Source organism: Myotis brandtii, unplaced genomic scaffold (genome assembly GCF_000412655.1).
Source record: "Myotis brandtii unplaced genomic scaffold, ASM41265v1 scaffold324, whole genome shotgun sequence".
NCBI lineage: Eukaryota > Metazoa > Chordata > Mammalia > Chiroptera > Vespertilionidae > Myotis > Myotis brandtii.
In genome coordinates, this window is record NW_005362439.1 from 2624170 (window position 1) to 2637133 (window position 12964).

The following is a 12964-nucleotide window of genomic DNA, read 5'->3' on the forward strand; positions in this document are numbered from 1 at the left end:
TTTACATAAACGGAGTCATAGCACATAGTGTTTTGTAATCTGTTTTTCCTACTTATCACTAGATCATGAGTATCTTTCCATGTCAATACATATAATGCATCATCCTTCTTAATGGCTACATAGAATTCCATCTATTGAATAAATGTTCATAATTTATTTAACTAATTACCTATTGTTGGAAACATTTGAGTTATTTCCAATTTTTTTTACTATTATAAGGAATACTACACTAAACATCATTGTGTACACATTTTTATCATGTCTGATTATTCCCTTAGAAAGAATTCCTAAAAGGAAAATTGCTGAGAAATACAGGATACATCTTTTAAAATTTGATTCATATTAAGTAGTTCTGTAGAAAATTGTACCAATTTACATTTCACCAGCATGTATGAGATAAGATGATTCTGCACACCACCCCCAGCATTGGCCATTATCACTCTTTCTTATCCTTGCCAGTATGATGGCTAAAAAATAATATTTTATTGTGGTTTCAATCTGTAAGTCTTTCATTATTGGTAAGATTGAGCATGTTTTTATACCTTTACTTGTCAGTTGAATTTCATTTATGAATTATCTGTTTATGTTCTTTGCCTGTTTTATTTTATTAAGTATTCTCTTATTTTCCTATTGGTTAGTAAAAGTCATTTATATATTAAGACCATTAGCCTTGACATCTATGTTGCAATTATTTTTTTCTCATCGTGTCTTTTGCCATAGAAAGTTTTTATTTTTACGTATTTGTTTCAGCCCTAGGAAAAGAAAGTCAAGTAGCAGGGGCTTAAATCATAAAATATTAACAATGTAATTAACCTGAAATCCAGAGGTATGTGGTCTCAGAATTGGTTTGGTGGTTCAGAGATGTCACCAGTCTCTACACCTTTCAGAGTTCCCATCTACAATGTGTTGGCAGTGTCTCCCCTTGTAAGATGAGATGGCTGCTACACCTTCAAATATTACATTGTCATACTCCAATCTAGAAGAAAAAGGATGGGGACTTTTTTTTTCAGCTCACAGATCTGTTATCTCACCAGGAAGGAAAATCTTTCCCAGTAGTGCCCAGCAGATTTTTATTTACATCTCATTGATAACCAGTAATGTCTGCCAAAATAGTCAAACCTGTCAATCATTTCCTCCATGACTTGTGGCTTATTATCATATTACCAAAGGCCTTCCCCGCCCCCAAAATTATTTTAAAATGTACTTCAGTTTTATCTTTGTGAATGTTCCAGTATTTTGTTTTGTTAATTTCCAAACCTTTTAATTATCTGGAATTTATTTTTGGGTTGGATTGAGATAACTTTGCTTTTCCCCCTAAGGATATTCAGTGATACCAATAACTTTTATTAAATAATCAATACATTCTCCCACTACATTGAAATACTAACTTTACTATATAAGTTCCCCTAGGTCTAGGCATCTATCTCCATTATCTGTTTTTTTTTTTCTGTATCAGAACCACAATGTTTTTAATCACTAAAGTTTTATAGGTAGTTTTTATAGCAGGTAGAACAAGTAATTTTTTTCTTCATAATTTTCTTGGCTATTTTCCATTTGTTTATTCTTCTAAATAAATTTTAGGATTAGTTTAACTAGTCCCCTCCCCCTGTAACAAATGTTCTTTCTTGGGATTTTGATTGGGATTACATTAAAATTATAGATTAATTTTATTTTATTCTTTATATGTTCTTATTCATTTTAGAGAGAGGAGGGGAGAGAGAGAGAGAGGAAGAAAAACATTGATCAGCTGCCTCCCGCATGCATTCACTCCAATTGGGGATTGAGCCCGAAACCTAGGCATGTGACCTGACCAGGAATCAAGTCTGTGACCTTTCAGTGCAAGGGACAACACTTAACCAACTGATCCACACAGGCTGGGTAATTATAGATTAATTTTAGAAGACCACACATCTTTTACCAGTATTTAGTCTTCACTTCCAGGATCACGGCATGTGCTTCCCCATTTTTAAAGTTTTCTTTATGTCCTTTAGGAAGGTTTTATAGCTTCTTCATAAATATCCATTTTTGCTAAGTTTATTTGTATTTTATTTTTATGCCAATTGTAAATGGGACTTTTATGTTAATAGGAAGGCTAAGGAAGGACCACTCTTGCTATCCTTCAATATAACCTATTTGGTTATGATTGTTTCTAAATATCATTTGACTTAATTTGCTGATATTTTATTTAGCATTTATTCCCAAGAGAGGTTGGGCTATTTTTATCCTTTGAAGGATTTTTATAATAAAGTTTGTAAGTTTATAAATGAATTAGGGAACTTGTAATCTTTACCTTCCTTTAGAACTGCATTATCCAATACGGTAGCCACTAGCCATGTGCAGCAATTGAATATTTGAAATATGGTAAATGCAACTGATTATCTAAATTTCTAATTTAGCCCTAGCCGATTTGGCTCGTGGATAGAGCGTTGGCGTTGGCCTACTGGCTGAAGGGTCCTGGGTTCGATTCTGATCAAGGGCATGTACCTTGGTTGCAGGCTCCTCCCCAGCCTGGGCCCGAGTCGGGGTGCGTTTAGGAGGCAACCAATCGATGTGTTTCTCTCACATCAATATTTCTCTCTGTCTTTCCCTCTCTCTTCCACTTTCTAAATATCAATGGGAAAATATCCTCAGGTGAGGACTAAAAATATAAAAAAAATAAAAATAAATGTCTAATTTAATTTAACTTACATTTAAATTTAAAAACTGATCCTCGATTCAATTACTGGAAAGCTTAAGCATATTTGGAACAACATGGATATGTGAATCTACCTTTCAACTGTAAATGTCATGAAACCTAACTCTTCAGATATCATCAGTATTTCTGATAAAAATTTAGCATCTGAATTGAGATGTGCTGTAAGTGTAAAATACACAGTGGAGTTCAAAGACTTAGTTTGAAAAAATAACATAAAATATCACATTTATAATTTTTATATGATTACATGTTGGAATGATACTTTTTATATATTGGATTAAATAAAATATATCACTAAAATTAATTTCACCTGTTTCTTACTTTTTTATGTGGTTACTAGAAAATTTTTAATTACATATGAGGCTCGCATAATAATATTGACACTACTGCTCTAAATTTTTAAATAATAGCAATGATCTGATCCTTAATATTTCCTAGGACTACACTTGTTTTTTATAACTACATGTTGTCCCATCAAATGGATGAACTAAAATGTGCTTAATTAATCTGTTATTGTTATATATTTAAGTTATCCTTTCTCCCTTCTTTCTTCCTTTCTTTTCACAATTATGAACAATTCTGTGTTTAACAGATTTGTGGCTGTATCTTTGTGTAGGGAAATAACATGATCAGATTTGATTTTTGAAAATCATGTTGGTTGAATTGTAGAGAACAGGTTGGCCAGTGAGGAAGCCACTGCCAAAGTTCTGGGAAGATGGGGCTGGTGGAGATGGAAAAAGAATAGGCACTTTCCAGAAATACTTAGAACACAGAGTCAATAGGACTTGAAATGAAGTGGATATTGGAATTGGGGTAAGGAAACCATCAAGGATGAGTCCAAAGGTTCTTGGGCAACCAGAGGTTGGTGAGACAGTCCCTGAATTGAGAATCCTAAAGAAGGACTAGTCTGAAGGAAGACGCTCTTGAGTTCAGCTTTGGAATGGTGAGTTTAACATGCTCTTGAGGCATCCAATGGAGAGGTGGACAGGTCTAGAGCAAGAGGAGAGGGGTAGGATGAAGAGTGAGAGTCATTGGTATATAGATAATACCAATGGGATTGTCTGGGGAGAGAATGTAGATTGAAAGAGCTGTTTGGGGGAGGTGGAGAGACATGACTAGCACAAAGCATTGAGTAACATCAATATAGAAAGCCAGGTGGAGAAGGAGGAGGCAGAGATGGAGACTGGCAGAGTGGCCAGAGGTGTAGAACCAAGGCCAGGATGAAGCCAAGGAAAGGGAGGATTTTAGGAAGAGACTATTGCTAAGAGATTGAGAGCAGGAACTGAAAAGAAAAGGGAAAAAAAAGCCTGTTGCTCAATCTATCAATCAAAAAATACAAACTGAAACAAGAATATATCACTGTTCAACCACCAGATGGTTAAGATTTTCAAGATTAATAATATCCAGCGTGGGCAAAGATAGAGGAAGGGTTAGTCTCACATTGTTGGTAGAAATGTAATGGCACTAATTTTTGGGTTGTCTTGACAGCATCTACCAAAATATAAACTACATACACTTTTTGACCCAACAATTTCTCTTCTAGGTATCTATCCTAAGGAAATACCCATGTACAAAAGGTTGCGATTACAATACTGTTCACCACAGCACTGTTTGTAAAACTAAAAAAACTGCTAACAACATAAATGTCCTTTGGTAGAAAGAAAAAAAATGGCACATGCCACTGAATACTGGGCAGTTTGAAAGAGGCAGAGACTGTCCCTCCACCACCTTTATCAAGAATTTGGCCCTTCTCTTTCTTTCCACCTTTCATTATTCTCTTACTATCTACTGGTTCTATCTGATCTTTGCTGAAGCTTAGCCTCCCTATAATTGAAGACAGAAAAACCTTCAAAATCCCCCCAAATGGATCTTTAACGGCAAATTTAGAGCACAGTGAAAGGTAGTAATTAAAATAATTTTGGACCCAGAGAGTTATTATGACCCTAACTTTAAAAATCACACCTCAAAGGTAGCTTCCTCTTTGCTCCTTCTAAAGTCAAAAGGACACTCGAGCAGTCTTGATGACTCCTAGGACGCATCCTCCCAGCGTGGACCAGCCCGATGGCCTGCCTGCATCACAGGACAAGCCTGCCCTGAACAAGGGGGAGCCCATGTGGACGTCGCCTTCTGGACAACTGGCTTCTCATTGCATTTCTCTCAAATGCTCATCTCTTCCCTCCAGGCGTTTACCAAACAAAACTGCATTTGGGACATTAAAAGGCTTGTTCAGTAATGATGGCAGCGATGGCAGCTTTTATGCGGGCTCCCTGGGACACAGGTTCCCAGCACCAGTGCAGGGACTTGAACTAGTTCCTCCACACACATCCTCCTCTCAATGGTTTCTTAATCTGAAAACTGCCTTTCCCAGAAGGATGTCCTTCTGTTTTGTCTGTATTGTTAGATTCTTAAAAAAATAATGATTACATATCACTATAAAAATAGTATACACTTATTAAAATAGAGATTTATTAAAATTATATTAATAAGATGATCAAAAATAGAGATTTTTTTCCCCCATGGTGAGGGTTGGGGGGGAGCAGCCTTTCTAATAGCTTTCTCTGCCTTTATCTTTTACAACTGAGTTATTTCCCATTTTTCAGGATGACATCCTATTTTTACTGGATGACAGCTACATATAGTTTATGAGTATTTGTCCTCTTACCATAGCATTTGGTATGATTAGTCCATTGGCATAAAATACAAACAACATTACCTACCTTGTTTGAAAGACTTTGAAGTTAGGAGCCATGAATATGGTAAGGGGTAAGAGCCCAGCAAATGGTCACAAGATGCTGGATAAGAATGGCATTGTGTTCGTTTGGAAATAAAGCTCTCTCATGCTATTTGTCCTACTGTCCCTTTTCCTTCATTACTGTTGGATTTTTATCATCTCTATTAGTTTCCTATTGGTGCATGACAAATCATCACGAATTTAGTGGCATAGACAACACCCATTTATGATCTCAAGTTTCCATGAGTTGGAGGCGGCATGGCTTAGCTGGGTCCTCTGCTCACGGTCTCTCTCACAAGGCTACAATGCAATGGCAGCCAGGACTGGGGTCTCATTGGAGGCTCAGAGACCTCATCCAAGCTTTCATGGTTGTTGGCAGAATTCACTTCCTTGCAGCTTGCTTCTTCAAGGACAGCAGGATCTTCCTTGATCTCAGAAAAGGTCTAAGCCTTCTTTTAAAGAATTCACCTGCATAGGTCAGGCCCACCCAGGAAAATCTCAAAGTCAGCTGATTAGGAACTTGAATTACATCTGCAAAAATTCCTTCATTTTTGCCATACAATGTAATCTATCAAAGGAGTGACGGCCATCAAATTCACATGTCCCATCCACACTCAAGGAGACAGAAGTATACAAGGGTCATTGGCGGTCATCTTAGAGTTCTGTCTATCACAATTGTATTTTTATACAGAGCCATCATAGGCAAATGAGAAGTAGAAAAGAAAAATACACTAAACAATTAGAAATACTACCACCTAGAGACAACCTGTCTTAACATATTGATTTAATCCTCTATACTTTTCCCATATGAATATTTTTAAAATGGGATTGTGGCATGCATACTATTCTGTTACTGACTTATTTCACTCTAACAATATTTTCAATACATCTTTCTATAGCCACAAATAAATGTCTAATGCATCCACTTCAAAGGCTGTAGTATACTCCATTTTATTAAGCTAGTATAATTTATTTAGGCAGTTCACTATTTGGGGGGAGTGTTAAATAAACTTTTTTTATATTTGAACAATTTTAGATTTATAGAAAAATTGTGACTTTAGTACAGAGTTCCCATAAACCTCACACCCAATTACATAATAGTTCCCCTATTATTAACATCTTACATTAGGATGGTACATTTGTTACAACTTATGAATTTATATTGATACATTATTATTAACATTATTATTAATAAAGTCCATACTTTATTCAAATTTCCTTGGGTTTTACCTAATGTCTTGCTTCTGTTCCAGGATCCCATCCAGGATAATAATGTTATATTTAGTTGTCACGTCCACTTAAGGCTCCTCTTGGCTGTGACAGTTTCCCAGAATGTCCTTGTCTTTGATGACCTTGATAGTCTTGAGAATCCTAGTTAGGTCTTTTGTAGAATGCCTCTCAATTGGGAGCTGTCTGATGTTTCTCATGATTAGACTGGGGTTATGTTTGGGGGAGGAAGACCACAGAAGTAAACTGCCATTTTCATCACATCATGTCAAGGTGACACACTATCAACACGACATCCCTCTCGACCTTGATCACCTGGCTGGGGTAGTGTTTGTCATGTTTCTCCTCTGTAAAGTTGCTCCCTTTCTTTTCCCTTTCCATACAGTCCTCCTTGGAAGAAAGTCACTATGTGAAGACCACACTTCCGAAGCGGGGAGTAATGCTCCCCCTCCTTGAGGTCAGAGCATCTACATAAATTATTTGAAACTAGAGGCCCAATGCATGAAATTCGGGCATGGGGGTTGGGGGGATCCCTCAGACTGGCCTGCGCCCTCTTGCAATCCAGGACTCCTTGAGGGATGTCCGACTGCCTCTTGCAATCCGGGGCCACTCACCCCTAACGGCTCGCCTGCCTGTCTGCCTGCTCAGTGCGCATCATAGCAACCAGTCGTTTTCGTCATTCCGATCGTTCCACCATAACAGTCGCTTAGGCTTTTATATATATAGATGTTTCTGCTTGGGAGACTTGTATTTTCTCTACTTATTTATTTATTAAATCATATCAGTATGGACTTGTGGACATTTATTTTATACTTTGGGTTATAATCCAGCACTGCTTCATTTTATTCCTCAGATTGTTCTACTTTTAGCCACTGGGAACCCTTTCATTTGGCTCCTGCCTTGCTCTGACACATTCCTATCATTAGGGGGTTTCGTTTTTGTTTGTTTGTTTCTTTGAGCACTTCTCTACTTTCTTGCCCCAGTCCAAGAATAGAAGTCTACTAAATTTTCACAGTTGGATCCCTTCCAGTTTTTTTTTTAAATTTCTAAAAACTACTGCAATGAACATCCTCGAGAATATATGATTGGATATACTTATCTGATGACTTCATTTGAGTTTTAAAAGGCAGAAAATGGAACTTAGACAAGGCCAGTAAAAGGCTTTAGACCAAATCTCTCTGTGTCTAGCCACTTTGGAAAATAGTTTGGCAGTTTCTATAATGTTAAATATACACTTTCCATATGACTGGTAATTCCAACCCTAGATGTTTACCCAAGAGAAATAAAATCATGCCCACCAAAACACCAGTACTAAATGTGCATAGCAGGTTTATATATGAAAGCCCAAAACTGGGACAATCCAAATGTCTACCAACAGGTGAATGTATAAATATATAGTGGTATAGCCAGACCAATGGAATACTACTCAGCAATAAAAAGAAATGAACTATTCATATGTGTAAAACATAGAAGCATCTAAAATATGCTGAATGAAAGAAGTCAGACACAAAAGAGTACATTCAAAATTCCGCTTATATGAAATTCCAGAACACATATAATTAATCAACATGATCAGAAAACAAATCAGTGCCCGCGGTGGGATGAGATGAGTGGGGGAGATTCCTACAAAGGGGCTCAAGGGAACTTCTGGAATGATGGAAATGCTCTATATCTTAAACGTAGTAGTGAGTACATGGGTTTATACATTAAACTCTTTGAACTGTGCATTTGAAACGGGTGCATTTTATTGTATGTAAATTATACCTCAAAAGAAAACAACAAAACCAGGTCCCAGATGCAAAAACAAAGCCCCGAGGACAGCGTGGAGAGCAGAGTAGGCAGCAAGGATGTGCTCATTCTAGGCAGGGTTCTCAGGAAAGGAGGCGGGCCTCCTCTGCCCCTCTCACTCACCCTTTGCCAACCAGAGATTCCGATTCTGATTCTGATTCTGATTCTGATATGGGCCCCTCCCACTCCTCACTCCCTGACAAGAGAAGGGAATCCCTCAGGCTCACTCTGCCCGGCTTGGGCTTGGAGAGAAGGTAGACACAAAGGATGGGCCCGCCATAGCCAGTCACCCTGAGAACGGAGGTCCCTGTAACATGTCTGTTTGTTGGGGTGCAAGGGAAGGGCTGGAATATGTTGGGTCCCAGGCAACTTTGCTACAGAACTTGGCCAAAGTGGAGGTACCATATTACTTGTGCAAATGGGTAGCAGTTTATGCCAAGGCCACTTAGGGTTGGCTGCTGGCCTGAAATTGCCTGGCCAGGGGGTGAGTCCCAAATCCTGGCACGACCAGCAGCAACATGATACGTCAAAGAGGAGGCAGCATTTGGGGTCAGGGGTGCAGGTGCAGGTGCAGGTGACGCACAGGAGCAGCTCCTTGGAGGCTGTCAGGGAGACCAGGGTCTGTGGACTCTGGTCTCAAGGAACATGCCTGAGTGTCCCCCTCTACCTGCTGGCAGTAATGGTGAGTGATGACCAGGACCAATTTATGGAAACTTCCAGGGAGCCTGAGCCCTGTGGGGGAGAGTGGGGCATCCGTAAAAGACTACACCTGCTGCCCGTCTGGCAGAGTTTGGGGATCTGAGGCTTTTATGTAACATAAGCGCATTTGTTCCTTCATGAACCTTTGTTGAAGGCCTTCCATGAGTCAGATGCTGTTTTAGTCACTGGAGAGAAACAGTCCCTGGTATCATGGGACTTACCTTCTATGACAGTTACATCCTGTCATTTCACCCGAAGGTGAGTGTTTTGAAGGAAGACAAGAAAGGGGGAAGGGAGGGGGGCCAGGGCTCCCCTGAGAGCACAGCTCTTTGTACCTGCAGGTTGGAGAAGCCTGGACCGTACTGGCTACTGGGTAAATTCATAGGGCAATTTGCAGGTCAAAGAACATAAACATTTTTAGGCGTTTGATAAATATTGCTAAATGATTCTCCAGAAAGCTTCCTAGGTAGCCTTTTTAAAGAAAGGGGAGAAATGCTACCTGTTTTAGGAGTGCTTCCGAGAGTTTAAAAAGTGTGTGTGTTAAGGGGGGTGAGGGAATGCGCTGGGGCGGGGCAATGGGGGGGAAGGAGACATATGTAATACCTCAATCAATAAATAATTTTAAAATAAATAAATAAATAAATATTTTAAAAGTTTGTGTGTTTTGGGGGGCGGAGGCAATGTCTCTTTTTCCAAGCATCACCTCAAAACGGACACTTCAAGCCCATTTCCCATTCATGTCAGACCTAAGATTTAGGAGCTAAACATTCTAGTAGTTGAAACACTGGTCAGAAAGACCTGCATTTATATCCCAGCTCTACCACTGATGGGTTCTCATGCGACTTTGAACAACTAAACCTCAGTTTTCTCATCTATAAAATGGGCCTTCTAATAACGCTTAGCTCAAAGGGTAAAGAGCGGGTTAGACAATACAGCAGTGAGCAAAAATAGGTTTGAATTGAACCAGCTCAGGAGGCCATGGGGCTAACCCAGGCAGGTCACTCAAATTCAGCTTTGTTTACTGATTCTCAAAGACTACAAGAATGTGTGAATAAGGAAGGCTGGCAGTTTGAGCCCTTACAAGATGAGCCTGTACCTAAGGGCTCTGTGCCATTGTGACATTCTTTAAGTTAATAAAGCCACTGTAATAATCCTAACCTGCATGTCTCTTTCCATATGAACAACTGTAAACCTACTTTTGCCCACCCCTGTACAATTGAGGCCCTTTGCCGAGTACTCAGTGCAGAGGAAGAGGCTGTGATGTTTGTTCTGCAGAGTCAGCAGTACTTGGAGCTCAGGAGCAGCTCCCTAGCACAGGGACAGCGCGGTCCCACGTGAACACAGAGGGCCCAGGCCTGCCCCGTGCCTGCTTCCTGACATCAGATCCGTCACCGCAGCTCAACTGTTGTCTGCCAGGATTTCCTATCCGAGCGAGGATCCCTATCCAGGTACGAGTTAACTGGACGTTAAAAGACCCCACATGATGTGTGTGTCTGTGTGTGCACATGTAGTTTTTTTTCTCCTGGAAAGAAACAAGGATTTTTCCACACTCCCCTGAGCAAAACCAGCTGAGCTGAGTTAGCTCAAACTTCTCGAAAACAATTCACCTCTGCCCTTAGACCAGATAGGGAATGTTTCCACCCCAAAGTAGACTCGTGGGAGGAGTGGTGTTAGAAAAACCACAAGTGATTCTGAAGAGGGTCAGCGTGAAATCATCACGAACCCAAATCCCTTCAGCTTAGAATGTGGCAAGTTTTGATTGTTTGCTTGTGTCTTTATTTTATTTTATTTTATTTTATTTTTGCTTGTGTCTTTTAAAAAAAATGCAAGTACAGCCACTATTTTACCTGGAACTCAGACATGGAATGTTCTACCTCTGCTCTCTCCACATATTTTATACTGTGCACATCAACCTCTCACATTTGCTCTTGTCTCTGAGTCTAATCATCCCAAGGTCCCTGGACTCAGCAATCACACCTCAGCAGTTCTTCAAACTAAACACGGAAAATGTGCTGCTCCCTCATCCTCCCTCTGACCCCTCCCCACCTCAGGACCAGATGTCTATAACGAGATGCTAATCTGAAAAGCCCTTCTAGATTGTCGCTGATGTGTGAACCAAGTTATCACCCACCTCACAATACAGGGAGGTTTTCTTAAAGCTAAATGTATTGCATTTTTAACTCATAAATGATACCCTTTTTAATTTTTTGTTTTCAAGTATTCTTTTATGAACATTTAGCGAAAATAGATGGTGGTTAGTTGTGTTATTTTTTTATACTGTTCTTACTTGGCAAAACTGAAAATTGGCAAAATAAAAAGTTGGCAACTTATGCGCATCAAAATACATTTTGAGATTTTCCTAGCCTATAAATTCCGAAAGTCTGGGAATCACCTGGAAAAGGAGCCAAGTGCATGAATTGAAGGAAATATATATGAACTGGGTATGTGCTGGGCTCATCTGCATCATTTCATCTCATCCTTATAACAACGCTGCAGGGAGGGCAATAGCATTTCCATCTGATGGATCCGGGAAGTGGGGCTTTCAGAGGTTGGCTTGCCCAAGGTCACTCAGCTAGGAAGGGAGACGGGAAAGGCCAGGATTTGAACCCAGGCTGAATGAAACCAGGTGCAGAGTCCCCCCTTCCACCTCACAATGTCTACTCTTGAACTCACACACACAACAGGAGATTCAGAAAGGCATCTCAAATTGAAGCCGGTGTAGAGCCTTCACAGAAGCCACTGTCAATAAATACATTCATAGATCAAGATCAATCCTTGAGAGATAGATAGGGAAGCTATCAATAAACACAATGGCTGAAATTATGAAAGTGTTAAGTGCTGAACAATCAGAGACAAGCTGATTCATAATGCAAAGGGGCAGGAGCGGGTCCTGAGCACATGAACTGCCCTCTTCAGACTCTGAGTCCCCAGAACAGGAACTGGACATGGCAGTGGCTGCCTCATTACCAGATAAATGTAGAGAAAGTGACAGTTTAGGGAAAAACAAGAGTGATTAAGGGATGGAAGAATCCATGAGTAAAGATGAAGAAATAATTAGACACAGCTTGGCTAACATAAATCAAGGATGATCATTCCATCTACAAACGCCAGCAAGGTGAAAAGACTCAAAGAGAAAGAGGGGCTATTTAATGTGCATTTAAAAGTGTAGCAAGGGCTGGAATTAAGAGTGTTAAAAGCCGAAAGTCAGGGACAAGTGGACTTGCTGTGAAAAATGATCTCCCAAGGGGAGGTGGCCAAAAACCCAAAGGGACTGGACAAAGCCCAGTAGGGAGCAGCCGGGCTCTGGGCGACGGGAGAGCGAGATGTGACCTGTTTTTCCTGCTGCCTCCCTCTTACTGCTTCCACACGCCGGCTCCCTCCTCCCCTCACCTCAGGAAGAGGATGGCAATTTGAGGAGGAAAAAACGGTGTCAACAAATATCACTAGGTGTCATAACATCAGCCCGGCTGGGTTTGATTTGGGGACCTGGCAGAAGAGCATTAATTATCCCCAAGAAACCAATCCCACCGGCAGAACCATCCGAGGGACAGGGCAGCCCCTCCCAGCCTCTCCCCTGGAGCCCTGCAGGGTGACCCAGGCTTATTTATCCCAAACCAGCCGTCACAGGATTAACTGCCAGCACGAGAGGGGTCCCCATGGCTGCAGGCAGAGGGAGCTGACATTTGGGCAGAGTTTGGGCCTCTCGGCTACTGGAATCATCTTCTCCTGTGTGTGCTTTTTGAGGAGCCCCTGGAAATGCCTTAGGGGTGCCTGGGCCCTGTTGCCAGAAAAGGGTAGAGGCTCAGAGTTTCTGTCAAATCATG